The 14,487-nt window shown below is 45.2% G+C and overlaps 1 protein-coding gene across 1 annotated transcript in view; it reads left to right on the forward strand.

Moving 5' to 3' along the window:
- Positions 1–14,487, forward strand: part of VWA3B (von Willebrand factor A domain containing 3B) — a 288,159-nt gene that overhangs the window by 77,124 nt on the left and 196,548 nt on the right. The gene's annotated exons all lie outside the window — the stretch shown is intronic.

Raw genomic sequence — 14,487 nt, forward strand, 5'->3', positions numbered from 1 at the left:
GTGCCCCCAGCGGAGTCCCTCCTCACATGAGGTGCCCCCAGCGGAGTCCCTCCTTACATTAGGGGCCCCCAGCAGAGTCCCTCTTTACATCAGGTGCCCCCAGCGGAGTCCCTCCTTACATCAGGTGCCCCCCAGCGGAGTCCCTCCTTACATCAGGTGCCCCTCAGCGGAGTCCCTCCTTACATCAGGTGCCCCCCCAGCGGAGTCCCTCCTTACATCAGTGTCCCCAGCGGAGTCCCTCCTTACATCAGTGTCCCCAGCAGAGCCCCTCCTTACATCAGTGTCCCCATCAGCAGAGCCCCTCCTTACATCTGTGTCCCCATCAGCAGAGCCCCTCCTTACATCTGTGTCCCCAGCGGAGCCCCCCCTTACATCTGTGTCCCCAGCGGAGCCCCTCCTCACATCTGTGTTCCCAGCAGAGTCCCTCCTTACATCTGTGTCCCCAGCGGAGCCCCTTTCTTACATCTGTGTCCCCATCAGTGGAGTCGTTCCTTACATCTGTGTCCCCAGCGGAGCCCCTTTCTTACATCTGTGTCCCCCCAGCGGAGTCCCTCCTTACATCAGGTGCCCCTCAGCGGAGTCCCTCCTTACATCAGGTGCCCCCCCAGCGGAGTCCCTCCTTACATCAGTGTCCCCAGCGGAGTCCCTCCTTACATCAGTGTCCCCAGCAGAGCCCCTCCTTACATCAGTGTCCCCAGCAGAGCCCCTCCTTACATCAGTGTCCCCATCAGCAGAGCCCCTCCTTACATCTGTGTCCCCATCAGCAGAGCCCCTCCTTACATCTGTGTCCCCAGCGGAGCCCCCCCTTACATCTGTGTCCCCAGCGGAGCCCCTCCTCACATCTGTGTTCCCAGCAGAGTCCCTCCTTACATCTGTGTCCCCAGCGGAGCCCCTTTCTTACATCTGTGTCCCCATCAGTGGAGTCGTTCCTTACATCTGTGTCCCTAACGGAGTCCCTCCTTACATCTGTGTCCCCAGTGGAGCTCTCCTTACATCTGTGTTCCCAGCAGAGTCCCTCCGTACATCTGTATCTAGCCCATATGACGGGATCTGGTATTGACTGAAAGTGACTCAACTTCGGGTTACCCCAAAGTGGTGTCACAGGGGACCACGTATTTTGTTTCCCAAATTTCATGTTCACCGTATCCCAAACCCTAATAGTCGTCTTCATGGGAATAGACACCCTCAAATTAGAGCGGGGGCCTCTATGTATGAGATTTCTTAACTCCGAGTAGGAACCAAGCATCACGGCCTCCACAGTAGATGCCGGGTTAGAAGGTTCCTCCGCCAACCACCACTTTAGCATCACCAGGACTGTAGCCCAATAATATTTTAGAAAGCATGGGAGTGCCAGGCCTCCCATTGTAACCGGTAATTGTAAGGTTGTTTTCGCTATTCTGGGGGCCTTCCTATTCCAAATGAAGGAGATGACCAGACTATCCAGTTTGTTAAAAAAGGAAATAGGTATGGGAACGGGAGTTTGTCTAAAAAGGTAGTTGAACCTGGGCAGGATTGACATCTTAATTAAATTTACACGGCCCACTGGACTGAGGGGGAGAGATCTCCATGTTGTAAATCGGTGGGTCACCTGAGACATCACCGGGGCCAAGTTGAGGCTAATGAATTGGCGAAGGTCCCTATGAATCTCTACATCGAGGTATCTGAACTGGGACACCCGTCGGAGCTGAGCATCCGAGTTCAAAGGAGCAACTCCAGAGTGCAGTGGGAACAAGACTGATTTTCCCCAATTAATACATATTCCCGAATAACGCCCGCATCTATCTATGACCTGAAGTGCCTGTTGCAAGGAGCTTCCGTCATCCTTAAGATATAGTAAGGTGTCATCCGCGTATAATGACACCTTTTCCTGTGGCGGACCTATGCCTATACCCTGTATTTGGGAGGTGGACCTAATAAGTATCGCCATGGGTTCTATCGCCAGCGCAAAGAGCCCTGGAGACAGTGGGCAGCCCTGTCTCATTCCCCTACGGAGGGGAAAAGGTGGAGAGAGCACAGTTCCAGTGCGCACCCTGGCTGTCGGGGATCTGTACACAGCCTCGACCCAGGAGATGAAGACGGGACCAAATCCAAATCTGCGGAGGACCTCCCATAAATAGTTCCGTTCCACGGAATCGAAAGCTTTTTCCGCATCCAGGGAGGCCACTACCGCTTGGTCAACGTCCCCAACCCCCGAGGCCAAGACCGCATAAGTCTCCGCAGGTTGATATCTGCGCCCTTGCCTGGCATAAAACCTGATTGATCTTCATGTACTAACGATAGTATTACCTCGTTAAGGCGTCTGGCAAGAATTTTGGTTAATATTTTGGCATCAGAATTCAGGAGAGAAATGGGCCTATAGGACGAACAAAGTTGGGGATCTTTCCCTGGTTTAGGTACAACAACTATTATGGCTTGTGCCATGGATGGGGGGGGGGGGCTCCTTCTTTTAGTGTCTTGGTAAACATGTTATGTAATCTAGGTGCCACTTCTTCCATATGTTGTTTATAGAACTCGGGCGGAAACCTATCTGCACCCGGAGTCTTGCCTGATTGTAGAGAGCCCAGTGCCAGCTGTACCTCCTCTAGGGAGATTGAGCTATCTAGGGACTCCTGTGCATCCGGGGTAAGAGTGGGAAATTCCACCTCATCCAGGAACCTAGACAACTCTTCCCCCGAGTATCCTGCTTTTGACGAATATAGTGCGGAGTAGAACTCCATAAAACAGTTGTTTATATCTGACGGGTCTGTCATTATTGTTCCGTCTGTCGCCTGGATACTAGCTATAGTGGAAGTCGGGGATTGTTCTTTAGCGATCCAGGCTAGCAGCCGACCCGTTTTTTTCCCCTTGTTCAAAGATTCTTTGTGACTGAACTAATTGTCGTTTATGTACTTTGGCCACCCTTAAAAGCAAAACCTCTCTATAGGCCGCTTTCATGTCCTGTCCTGTAATGGGATTAGCCGTAAGGGCAAAGTCAGATTCAAGAGATTGGGCCTTGGCTTCAGCCTCCTCCAGTGTGATCTGGTCATTTTTACGTTCCGTAGCTATAGAAGCCATATAACATCCTCTAATATAGGCCTTAAAGGCATCCCAGTCATTACCCGGTGAGGTAAAATTAGCATTTATCAACCAGTATTGTTTAATCATAGTGGCTATTTCAAACTCTATAGTCGGGTTGTTTATCCAAAATCTAGATAGACGCCAGATTCTATCAGTTGGGGGTGTCACCGTTTGTATAACACAAGACATTGGTGAGTGATCCGATATTCCTCTGGGCAGGATCTTGATCTCAGAGCCCCTCCTTACATCTGTGTTCCCAGCAGAATGAATGAATGAGTGACTTGTATAGCGCTACCTATGCAACCTGAATTGGCTCAGGGCGCTTTTTGCCGCCAGTGTCCAACTCGGTCCTTTGCCCCATGGGGTCATGACACGCTTACAAACACATACACATACAACATACACATATTTGACCAATTTTTCGACAGGATCTAATTAACCTACCAGCATGTCTTTGGAGGGTGGGAGGAAACCGGAGTACCCGGAGGAAACCCACGCAGGCACAGGGAAAACATGCAAACTCCAGGCAGATGGTGTCGTGGTCAGGATTTGAACCAGCGACCCTATTGCTGCTAGGTGAAAGTGCTAACCACTACACCACTGTGCTGCCCCAGCAGATTCCCTCCTTACATCTGTGTCCCCAGCGGAGCCCCTCCTTACATCTGTGTCCCCATCAGCAGAGTCCCTCCTTACATCTGTGTCCCCAACGGAGTCCCTCCTTACATCTGTGTCCCCAGCGGAGCCCCTCCTTACATCTGTGTTCCCAGCAGAGTCCCTCCTTACATCTGTGTCCCCAGCGGAGTCCAGCCTTAAATCTATGTCCCCAGCGGAGCCCCTCCTTACATCTGTGTCCTCATCAGCAGAGCAGAGTCCTCCTCACATCTGTGTCCCCAGTAACACAGCCCTCCTTCATGCCGCGTCTGTCTCTCCCCTTCAGCTGCAGCTAGTTCCTGTCCTTCTCCGTGTGTTCAGTGGGCCTCCCCTCTCCACTGAACACAAGGGGATAAGGCGGCGGCCATCTTTTTGTAGCCCGCCGGGTGCCAGAAGTGACTTTGTTCTCACACTGAGAACAAAGCACCCCGCCGTAGTGATATACTACAGGCGCCAGGCGGATGCTGCTCGACACGATGGATTGCGCCACAAAGCAGCTCCAAACCCCGCCAATGAAGTGCCGCATCTGCAATCTCATGATTGCATAGACGTGGCGATTTTCATAGTGCACTGTGTCCGGCGCCCGAACAAAGTGCACTTAAGGACTTTTTTTTATTATTATTATTTTTTTTACAGGGCCATGTTGAAATTTATTTTTATTCTTTTGGTGGCTGCCTGGGGGGGGGGGGCAAGCCTGGTGAGCCGGACGAATTTCGATTAATGTATGTCTGGCATAGAATAAACATTAACACCTGAACCCAGTTTTGCAATTTTGACATGTGTAAGTAAAACTATACCTAGTATCCCAAGTACTTAGTGAATCTAGATGAATTATAACATTTTTTTTTCAGGACAATTTGGAATTTCATTTGGTGGTAAGTGGTAATGAATACCTCCTGATATGTTTGTATTATCAAAGGAAAACTGGCAAAACATGGAAGTACAAAAATTATAATTTTTTTAATATTTAACTATATATTTCTTGCACTTACCATAACCTACCGCCAAAAAATAAACCAAAATAAATTCTCCTGCTCCTGATGATCGCAGCGATACCACATTTGTGTATGTTATTTGTTGTTTGTACCTGTAGTAGGTAGTAGGCCCCAGAAACAATAGTGTGAATTTTGCTTTTTTTATCCTACCTAAAACACACTGACATGATACTAAATTGAAAAATGCTTTTTTTAATCCTTACCAAAATGCATTGACCTTTACCTTTGACTCTGACCTTGACCTTTGTCCCTTTTGCTTTTTTTTCCCCCTTTTTTTTTTTTCTTTTCATATTTAATATTTTTATTACTGATTTAAGAGGAAGAAAGGCATACACTTTACCAACATCAAATATAACATATTATGCATGTCTATATGCTAATCTAATATACAAATAAATTAATTTTTTTCTAAAGCCAAGACCATGCTCTCTAATTACAACAAAGTCAAAACCTCATTACAATCCCCCAAACGCATTAAGGCAGAGATCCTCTCCTGTCCCTAATCAAAATATATCTCCAACTCCGTCCTGGGGGGTTCTATCTATATTTTCCTTAAGCGTCTAACTCTCTCTTAGCTCTATATTTACAAAAAAAAAACAAACAACAAAGACATAAAAAAAAAAAAAAAAAAATTAAAAAACAAATAAATAAAACCCTAAGGGGAGGGAGGGGCAGAGCCCATCTCCCGCCTCCCCATCCCCTCCTCCTCCCCCTCTCCCCCACATCCCCCTCCCCTGCCAAGAATCCAATGGCCACATCTTCTGTTTTCAGTCATTAAAACTTACATCTATAAGGTTTTTTCCCTCTTCGGTATTAATGAAAAGATTCCATGGAGACCATGTTTTCAGATATATCCCTCTTTTTTGCCGGGATGTCCAAACCAAATCTTCCATAAGGTTCAATTGTTCTACTCTTTTAAGCCACAATCCTACCGTTGGTGGTTGTGCCTGCTTCCAAGTGAGTGGAATACATGCTCTAGCTGCATTCAGCAGATGACATAGAATAGATTTCTTATATGATTTAACTGGGATTTTAGTATCTTGTAATAGGAAGAAAGATGGATCCTCCGGAATCTCCTGATCACTAAATTTTTGAGCAATTCTCCGGACTTCCTTCCAAAAGTTCTCTATTCTGGGGCAGGACCAAAAAATATGCATTAGCATCCCCTCCTTCCCCCGCAACACCAGCAATTATCTGATACCTCCGGGTAGCATCTGTTTAGGAATGCTGGGGTGCGGTACCACCGGGACAGAATCTTAAAATTTGTCTCCTGCATTCTTATGCAGATTGACGACTCAAATATATTGTGTATCATATTAGTACACTGCTCTTCCGTAAAGGTTCGACCCAGATCTCTCTCCCACCCCCTAAAAAAGGGCAACCTAAAGTCCTCCGAGGGTGCTACCAGCAACGCGTACGTTTTAGAAAGGGTTTGGTGGAATACACTGTTTCCGTTACAATATTCCTCAAAGATTGTTAGAGTGCGCCCATAACTACTTGGCAGGATTAAAGTGTTCAAAAAATGTCTCAGCTGTACCTCACGCCAAAAATCCAAACGGTATGGTAAAGATCCTGTTGTCAATGAAAATATTGTGGGCCATGCTTCCCCTGTTAAAAAATGAGAGGCCTGAAAGATCCCCTGTTTCATCAATGCCGTAAAATTGCCCTTCCTCAGACCTGGCTCAAACTGGGGATTCCCCAGTATTGGAAACAATGGTGAGATTATTGCCGAAAGATTACCCTTAGAAAAAAGCTCAAAGCCTATCTTTAGGGTGGGTCCTATCACAGGGTGTGCCTCCCTAATCTTGACTGTAAATCTAACCCTGACTCTGACCTAGATCAAATCCTGATTTGCTTTAACTCTTATTTTTATTTTTTTTCATTTTTATTTTTTTCGATTTTTTTTTATTTACAGTGTATCTTTTTCTCTATTTAAAAAGAGAAGCAACATAAGGGCGGGCTTTACTGTGACTGATCACTGTGATAGCCACTCATAGGCTATCACAGTGATCAGGAACTGGGCTTCTCGGTTCCCAGTCATTAGTACGAGACCAGCGCGCTCTCAGCACAAACACAACGATGCATATATGTGGCCCTATGGAGAAAGGTCCATTTCCTTGAGGCCGCATATATGAGTATGGCCATTGGGAAGGAGTTAAGGATCCATTCACTCTGCAGTGTGTGCATTGAGCAAAGATAAATGCATGTGCGTTGACATTTCTTGGCATGATGCATTGACGCATTACATTTTGGTATGCGCTGTATAGCACTGTAATCAGTAGTGTATTATCCATGTGTGCAGGGCGTACACTGCACACGGGCCCCCGAGAGGGGGGCCCACTTTGACCCACACTGCACACATGGATGATTGTTCCTTGATCGGGACGATGATCGGTGCGGCGGGGGGACAGTTGCGAGCACCGATCTCCCTGCATGGCTTTTCAGACAGCCGCCTCTCCTCCTCTCCCTCCTGCGGCTGTCAGCTCAAATACAATACAGGGAGATTGGTGCTTGCAACTGTCCTTCTGCCACACCGATCATCCCCCCCAATGTCCGCTGTGTCCTTCTCCTCCAGCCCTGTTTTCTCCACCCCCCTGTCCTCCTCCTCCTGCATCCCCGTGTTCTCTGGCCCCCTGTCCTTCTTCCCCGAACCCCCTCATTCCCATGCAGCCAGCTTCCTCCTCTCCTCTACCGCCGGCTGCGGGGGGAAATGAGAGCGGAGGAAGGGGACGGTAAATATGTCATTTACCGGCTCCTTCCTTTTCTGAATTGGACATAGAGAGGGATATTGCCAGGACCGTCTTTAATATTGATTGGACCCTGGGCAAAAATTTTCTCCCCCCCCCCATGCAATTTTACTCTCCACCTGCTCTGTGACATACAATAAATAGCAACTAGACTTAAAAACAGTTTACTGTATCAGATCAGGCAGAAATTTCGATTGGTTGCCAGCGGTTACAGCATATAATTACTGCTTACTGACTGGTTGCTAGAGATTACGGCACACATTATGGCTCACTGATTGGTTGCTAGAGGTTACAGCAAATGATTTCTTCTTGTTAATTGGTTGCTAGAGATTACTGTACAGTATTACTGCTCACTGATTGGTTGCTAGAGGTTACAGTTCCTCACTGCAGGGGGGCATGATCTACATATGAATGCTGCCTTTATTTACATATCAATACTGCCTGCCACAGCTATTTACATATGAATGCCGGTTATTAACATGTAAACACAGGGTCTGCAGGTGAGTCATCTGTACACAACAATAAGGCAGAGCTGGGCAGCATTAGTACCAGCACTTCACACTGAGATATCAGGACACAGCACTGGACTAAAACTTCAAAGGACAAGGGAATTTAAACTTGGATAGTTAGCAAGTATGAGGCAGTTGATTTGGGCCCCAAGACAATGACAGGGCACAGGGCAGCTGCCCCTTTTGCCCTGCCTTAAAGTCGGCCCTGGCGATTGCTACCGAACACTTTCTATGTCATGTAATAACTGAACAGAGTAACCTGTGTGTTACAATGCTTCAGTTTATGAATGGACAGGAGCCGCTGTCTCCTGTCCATTCATCTTCAGTGCAGAGAAAGGGACTGGGGAATTTGTGTCCTCAGCCTCTTTCTCAAAGGGGAGATGTCAGGGACCTGTTTAGACACTTGACATGTCACCAAAGCCCCCCAACTGATCCAATAAAAAAAAAAAATCCAATAAACATTACAAAAAAAAAAATTGCAAAAAAATGATAAAAATTGGTAAAAAAATAAATAAAAAACTACTAATACCACCCCCCACCCCCGCCCTACCGACACTGTCCACAGTCCCCCCCCCCCAAAAAAAAAAAAAGCATTGTGAAAAAAATGTAAAAACAAATTAAATTGTAAAAAAAAATACATAAAAATGAAAAAACTATTGACACCATCCACTGCTCTATTGACACTGTCCACTGTCCTACTGACACAGTCCACTACCCCATATCCCCCCTCCCACCCCCCTCTCCAGAAGCACTGTGAAAAAAATACTTCTATTGTGGTAGTGAGGTACCCCACCAGTGTATGAATACAGGATTTTCAACCAGGCAGGTTGAGGGGCTCCAGTGTATTTGCTTGTTTGAGAGGAAACTGGCTTTTCAGTTTCCTCATTATTTACTAAAGTCCACTTCGGGACCTGGAGCCCGGGGATTTCTTAGAGATCCGGGTGGGATGAAATCCCCAGTTCTGGGTCCAGGTTTTGAGACTCACCTGCACACTGATTGTTTAGGTGTGTGTGGGCCTGATAGTAGAGTCAGGACCAGGGTTCTGGGCTCCAACCTCCTGAGGAGTCCAGGCTTGCAAGGGAGAGCCCAGAGAGTGCAGGTGTGCACTGAAGTATCCAGAGAGGGCAGGCTGCAAGGTGAAAGCCAGAGACCTGAGTCTGAGGTCGCTGACAGTAGTCAGGAGAGCTCCGTGTGGGAGCCTGAGCAGTGGTGCGTCTGCTGCTGAAGAGAGCCAGGTGGCTTGGTATTTTTGTTTGCAATGCTGCATGTGTAAGCCAGGAGGCTGAATATCCTTTTATTTGTTGCTGGCGGTGAAAACCCCCTGCGAGAGAAACCACTTTTGCTGGAACCTTGTTTGATTTTCTTTAATAAAAGTGGGCCAAAAAGCCCTGAAAAAGACTCATTTGTGTGGACTGTTCTCACTAGCGGGTGCTACACTTGAACTAAACAACCTCCAAACTTTACAATATTTATAAAAGAATAGAAAAATTGTAAAATGTAATAGATAGTAAAAACAAAAAACTGCTGACACCGTCCACTGCCCTACTGTCACTGTACACCCCCCCCTCCATCATTGTGAAAAATATAATGCAAAATAAATTTTAAAAAATAATAAAAAGAAAAAATTCTGACACTGTCCATTGTTCTACTGACACCATCCCAAAAAAATTTTGAAAAAAAAAAATATTTGTAAAAAAATAATAAAAAAATAAATAAAAAATAAAGAAATACTGACACTGTCCACTGTCCTAATGACAGCACCCTGCACATACTACCCACTGCTGTACACTCCACACTCCTCACCTGCACATTCTACCTACCTCCATACACTCCGCACTCCTCTCCTGCACATACTACCCACCACCATACACTCCATACTCCTCTTCTGCACATACTACCAACCTCCATACACTCAGCACTCCTCTCCTGCACATACTACCCACCTCCATTCTCTCAGCACTCCTCTCCTGCACATAATACCCACCTCCATACACTCCATACTCCTCTCCTGCACATACTACCCACCTCCATTCACTCAGCACTCCTCTCCTGCACATAATACCCACCTCCATACACTCCGTACTCCTCTCCTGCACATACTACCCACCTCCATACTCTTTGCACTCCTCTCCTGCACATAATACCGACCTCCATACACTCCATACTCATCTTCTGACATACTACCCACCTCCATACACTCTGCGCTCCTCTTCTGCACATACTACCCACCTCCATACACTCAGCACTCCTCTCCTGCACATAATACCCACCTCCATGCACTCCATACTCCTCTTCTGCACATACTAGCCACCACCATACACGCCATACTCCTCTTCTGCACATACTACCCACCTCCAAACACTCCACACCCCTCTCCTGTACATACTACCCACCACCTTACACTCTGCACTGTACATCCCCTATTTAACATGACCACATAATGCATTATGTAAGTAATCTCAGACTCTATAAAACCACACCCCTTTAAGCCACGCCCACCATTTAACGCAATTTAAGCCACGCCCACATTTTGCCATGGCACATTTTATTGTATCGCTGCCTGGGGCCCACGTTTTATCTTGCACATGACTCCACTCATTTCATGATACACCCCTGACTGTAATCCTTTTCTTTTTTAACCTCAGTTAGCTTAAATGTTAAAAGAAACTTCAACAGACTGTTTTCACTCTTGCATTTATGGGCACTGTGGTGCACTTACAGTATTTACATTTAATTGCATTATGTCATGTTGCACCGGAAAAAATTAGACTGTTTTATGTTCAGCACAGGGCAGTGTACATCAAAGCAAGACAGTGGTGTGAACTGCTGATATTGAAATGCATTGCTTTTGTACATATATACAGTGCCTTGCAAAATTATTCACCCCCCTTGGCATTTTTCGTGTTTTGTTGCCTCACAACCTGGAATTAACATGGCTTGGTTGAGGATTTGCATCATTTACAGAACATGCCCACAACTTTGAAGATTTTTATTTTTTTAATTGTGAAGCAAACAACAAATAGGACAAAATAACAGAAAAAGTCAATGTGCATAACTATTCACCCCCTCATAACTATTCACACCCCTAAAGTCAATTCTTTGTAGAGCCACCTTTTGCGGCTCCAAGTTGCTTTGGATACATTTCTATGAGCTTGCCACATGTTACCACTGGAATTTTTGCCCATTCTTCCTTGCAAAACTCTCCAACTCCTTCAAGTTGGATGGTTTGCGCTTGTGAACAACAATTTTTAAGTCTGACCACAGATTTTCTATTGGATTGATGTCTGGGCTTTGACTGGGCCATTCTAACACATTTACATGCTTCCCCTTAAACCACTCAAGTGTTGCTTTAGCAGTGTGTTTGGGGTCATTGTCCTGCTGGAAGGTGAACCTCCATCCTAGCCTCAAATCACACACAGAGTGGTACAGGTTTTGCTCAAGAATATCCCTGTATTTAGCACCATCCATCCTTCCCTGAACTCTGATGAGTTTCCCAGTCCCGACTGCTGAAAAACATCCCCACAGCATGATGCTGTCACCACCATGTTTCACTATGAGGATGGTGTTCTTTGGGTGATGTGATGTGTTGGGTTTGCGCCAGACATAGCGTTTTCTTTGATGGCCAAAAAGTTAAATTCTCGTCTCATCAGACCAGAGCACCTTCCTCCATACATTTTGGGAGTCTCCCACATGCCTTTTCACAAACTCAAAATGTGCCCTTTTTCTTTTTAGCTGAAAGTAATGGCTTTCCTCTGGCCACTCTGCCATAAGGCCCAACTCTATGGAGCGTATGGCTTATTGTCATCCTACGTACAGATACTCCAGTCTCTGCTGTGGAACTCTGCAGCTCCTCCAGAGTTACCTTAGGTCTCTGTGCTGCCTCTCTGATTAATCCCCTCCTTGCCCGCTCTGTGAGTTTTGGTGTGCGGTCGTCTCTTGGCAGGTTTGCTGTTGTGCCATGTTCTTTCCATTTGGTTATGATAGATTTGATGAGGCTCCTAGGGATCATCAAAGATTTGGATTTTTTTATAACCTAGCCCTGACTTGTACTTCTCAACAACATTGTCCCTTACTTGTTTGGAGAGTTCCTTGGTCTTCATGGCAGTGTTTGGTTAGTGGTGCCTCTTGCTTAGGTGTTGCAGCCTCTGGGACCTTTCAGAAAGGTGTGTATATGTAATGACAGATCATGTGACACTTAGATTGCACACAGGTGGACATCATTTCACTAATTATGTGACTTCTGAAGGTAATTGGTTGCACTAGAGCTTTTTATGGGCTTTATAACAAAGGGGGTGAATACATATGCACATGCCAATTATCATTTTTTTATTTCTGAAAAATAGTTTTATGTATGTATTTTTTTAATTTTTCTTCAATTTTTTTCTTCACCAACTTAGACTATTGTATTCTAATCCATCACATATAATGTAGATTAAAAAAACATTGAAATAAAGCCTGTAATGTAACAAAATATGTAAAAAGCCAAGGGGGTGAATACTTTTTCAAGGCACTGTGTATGTGTGTGTGTATATATATATATATATATATATATATATATATATATATACACACAGTGGGGACGGAAAGTATTCAGACCCCCTTAAATTTTTCACTCCTTGTTATATTGCAGCCATTTGCTAAAATCATTTAAGTTCATTTTTTTCCTCATTAATGTACACACAGCACCCCATATTGACAGAAAACACAGAATTGTTGACATTTTTGCAGATTTATTAAAAAAGAAAAACTGAAATATCACATGGTCCTAAGTATTCAGACCCTTTGCTCAGCATTTAGTAGATGCACCCTTTTGATCTAATACAGACATGAGTCTTTTTGGGAAAGATGCAACAAGTTTTTCACACCTGGATTTGGGGATCCTCTGCCATTCCTCCTTGCAGATCCTATCCAGTTTTGTCAGGTTGGATGGTAAACGTTGGTGGACAGCCATTTTTAGGTCTCTCCAGCGATGCTCAATTGGGTTTAAGTCAGGGCTCTGGCTGGGCCATTCAAGAACAGTCATGGAGTTGTTGTGAAGCCACTCCTTCGTTATTTTAGCTGTGTGCTTAGGGTCATTGTCTTGTTGGAAGGTAAACCTTCGGCCCAGTCTGAGGTCCTGAGCACTCTGAAGAAGGTTTTCGTCCAGGATATCCCTGTACTTGGCCACATTCATCTTTCCCTCGATTGCAACCAGTCGTCCTGTCCCTGCAGCTGAAAAACACCCCACAGCATGATGCTGCCACCACCATGCTTCACTGTTGGGACTGTATTGGACAGGTGATGAGCAGTGCCTAGATTTCTCCACACATACCGCTTAGAATTAAGGCCAAAAAGTTCTATCTTGGTCTCATCAGACCAAAGAATCTTATTTCTCACCATCTTGGAGTCCTTCAGGTGTTTTTTACCAAACTCCTTGTGGGCTTTCATGTGTCTTGCACTGAGGAGAGGCTTCCATCGGGCCACTCTGCCATAAAGCCCCGACTGGTGGAGGGCTGCAGTGATGGTTGATTTTCTACAACTTTCTCCCATCTCCCGACTGCATCTCTGGAGCTCAGCCACAGTGATCTTTGGGTTCTTCTTTACCTCTCTCACCAAGGCTCTTCTCCCCTGATAGCTCAGTTTGGCCGGATGGCCAGCTCTAGGAAGGGTTCTGGTCATCCCAAACGTCTTCCATTTGCGGATTATGAAGGCAACTGTGCTCTTAGGAACCTTAAGTGCAGCAGAAATTTTTTTGTAACCTTGGCCAGATCTGTGCCTTGCCATAATTCTGTCTCTGAGCTCTTCAGGCAGTTCCTTTGACCTCATGATTCTCATTTGCTCTGACATGCACTGTGAGCTGTAAGGTCTTATATAGACAGGTGTGTGGCTTTCCTAATCAAGTCCAATCAGTATAATCAAACACAGCTGGACTAAAATGAAGGTGTAGAACCATCTCAAGGATGATCAGAAGAAATGGACAGCACCTGAGTTAAATATATGAGTATCACAGCAAAGGGTCTGAATACTTAGGACCATGTGATATTTCAGTTTTTCTTTTTTAATAAATCTGCAAAAATGTCAACAATTCTGTGTTTTTCTGTCAATATGGGGTGCTGTGTGTACATTAATGAGGAAAAAATGAACTTAAATGATTTTAACAAATGGCTGCAATATAACAAAGAGTGAAAAATGTAAGGGGGTCTGAATACTTTCCGTCCCCACTGTATATATATATATAGTGTATACTGTATATGCATTGACACGCATTGATGGACGCATGCCAGGGCACCAGGTGTGAATGGACCCTAAATGTCAGTTCACAGAAATTATTGCTTGCTGCTCCTCTAGTTGCTGACTGCTGTTAACTTTGAGGCTCTATGTGACATTTATGGAAAATCACTAAAAAAATAAAAACTGACAGAGTAGAGCTAAAAGAAAGGGAAAAAGATAAGATCAAGGTGAAAAAACTTTCTTTATACATGTCAGGAAGCTACAAAGGTGGTAAAAATAGTAATAAAACTGAGAAGTTTACATATTTTAAGTAGGGTA

This window comes from Aquarana catesbeiana, linkage group LG02, assembly GCF_042186555.1.
Source record: "Aquarana catesbeiana isolate 2022-GZ linkage group LG02, ASM4218655v1, whole genome shotgun sequence".
NCBI classification, from domain to species: Eukaryota; Metazoa; Chordata; class Amphibia; order Anura; family Ranidae; genus Aquarana; species Aquarana catesbeiana.